This window comes from Castor canadensis, chromosome 9, assembly GCF_047511655.1.
Source record: "Castor canadensis chromosome 9, mCasCan1.hap1v2, whole genome shotgun sequence".
NCBI lineage: Eukaryota > Metazoa > Chordata > Mammalia > Rodentia > Castoridae > Castor > Castor canadensis.
In genome coordinates this window covers 136,026,959-136,029,148 of record NC_133394.1, presented here as the reverse complement: position 1 = coordinate 136,029,148, position 2,190 = coordinate 136,026,959, and the positions used below count along the sequence as shown (strand labels likewise).

The 2,190-nt window shown below is 46.6% G+C and overlaps 1 pseudogene; it reads left to right on the top strand.

Annotated features, from left to right (window-relative positions):
• Nucleotides 1-725: 725 nt before the first annotated feature.
• LOC109700385 (thioredoxin-dependent peroxide reductase, mitochondrial pseudogene) lies at nt 726-1,761 on the top strand (annotated as a pseudogene).
• Nucleotides 1,762-2,190: the final 429 nt, after the last annotated feature.

Sequence of the window (2,190 nt, the reverse complement as noted above, 5' to 3'; positions counted from 1 at the left end):
AATAATTAGCAAAATGTGGAATGTCCCAAACACAAAATGATGACCCTAATGATGTCAGCCCACTGTTAAAGTGGCTTGGGGCACTTTCTGGCTACCCTTTGAAAGATGGGGACCGGCCCATTCAGCTAGCATTTATGGTGTCCATCTGAATGGTTGGATTCATTCATGCTATTTGGTCTCAGAACAGGAAGCAATTCAAGTGTTCGAAGTGACAACATAGCCTCATGTGAAAACAGAACACTTGAAAAAACAAACAGTCCCTCCCTTCCCTCCACCCAGCTGAGCCACCCTCAATGTGCCCAAGGGAGGTGCTGATGGAAACTTAAACTCCACAAATGGGAAGGAAGAGATTTGAGACGCTGTTTAATAACCACACCAAGGCCTGGTACAGGCCCGATGTTCTTTTCCGAACCGGTGCCCCTGAGAGTAGATGTGACAGCAGAGACAGGACCCTATGAAGTGCAGACAGCATCTTGGGCCCATTTCCCCAACACACAACCCCACTGGGGACAGTGCTATATGTGTGGAGGTCACCATCTGTGGGGACAGACACCACCCGTCAGATGCACAAATGAGGACAACACAGAGAGGTCCTTGTGTCTTCCTTTAGGGAATGAGTCTGCACCCCAGCTCCATGTGGCTCCAGTGGCACTGACCCCAGTCCTGGCTAATGCCAGGAGCCTCTCACAGAGCTGTAGTCTGTTCTCATCCACAGAGCTGGGAGCATGGTCCAGGTTGGTGCCAGTAGACTCAACCCTGGGCCTTCATTGGAATGCTCAGAAGTTGTAGGGTTATTCAAATATTAGACCCTGGAGTTTTCAGTTATGTGAGTCAATAAAATCCCCTTTTTGTGCAGTTGACATGACTTGTGTCTCTGTCACTTGTCGCTTCAGCAGATCTACTAGTACAGAAGCAAAAGGCACCAGTGTCTTGGCTCATAAAGAGAAGAAGCAGACACCTGTGACAATGTAAGGAAGTTTAGTGGGTCCCACATGCACTGAAGACAGTGGCTATCGTTGGAAGGTTGCTCCAGGCCTGGGTTGCTGGACATGACAGCGTCATGTCTCGGTATTTTCGCTTCTGCAGCCCTTAGGGTTCGTCTCAGTGCCCCTAACATTGCTTAATCAATGAGCATACTTAATCAACGTAGTGGGGTCTGGCTCTGCTCAAGCCAAATTCGCCTTTAGCACCACTTCCTCATACCATACTCTTACTGTCACCCAGGGTGTGCTCTACTGACAACTGTTGTCAATGGAGAATTCAAAGAGCTAAGCCTCTGTGACTTTAGGGGGAAATATTCGGTGTTTTTCTTCTATCCTTTGGATTTTGCCTTCATGCATCCTACAGAAGTTGCTGCTTTTAGCAACAAAGCCAATGGGTTTCATGACATGAACTGCCATGAAACACCCCTTTGGCCATCTTGCCTGGATCAATACACCAATGAAGACTGGGAGGTTGGGCCGCATGAATGTCCCTCTCAGATTTAACTAAACAAATTTCCCAGGGCTACAGTGTGTGGTTGGAAGTTCTGGTCTTGCACTCAGAGGCCTCTTCATAATTGGCCCCAATGGAGTCACCAAGTGCCTGAGTGTCAGTAACCTACCCCAGTGGGTCACAGTATGGAAGAGACACCTGGTGAAAGAGTTCTAGTTTGTGGAAACCCATGGGGAAGTGTGCCCAGCAAACTGGACACCACATTCCCGTACAATCAAGCCAAGCCCAGTGGCTTCCAGAGAGCATTTTGAGAAGACACATCAGTAGACCATCCTTGTCACCTGCAGCAAGAACCCTTTTTGCATCTCAAAGACTATTTATAGAAGGTAAAACCCAATCATGTTTGTATTCATAAATACATTTTGTTTTTGTAACACAGGCTATGACTTTCTCCGCATGGTTGGTAGCTAACAGAAGGAGATGTCTAGATGTCTAGTTTCCACAGAAGGCATGGTTTCCCTGTTTCTTGCTCAGGTATTCAGAAGGTAAAGGAAATACCCTTCTTTCTTATCCTTACTCGAACCTTCATCTACACCAAAGTAGCACAAGCACTGAAAACTTCTCATCAAGGGTCCTGAATTTTCCATTAAAGTAACAAAGGTTGTTAGCACCAGCCATCTAAATGTCCTCTCAAAATGGATGGATATGGGATGTAGGCAAATGTGAATCATGTGATTAAAAACATAGTGGCAAGGC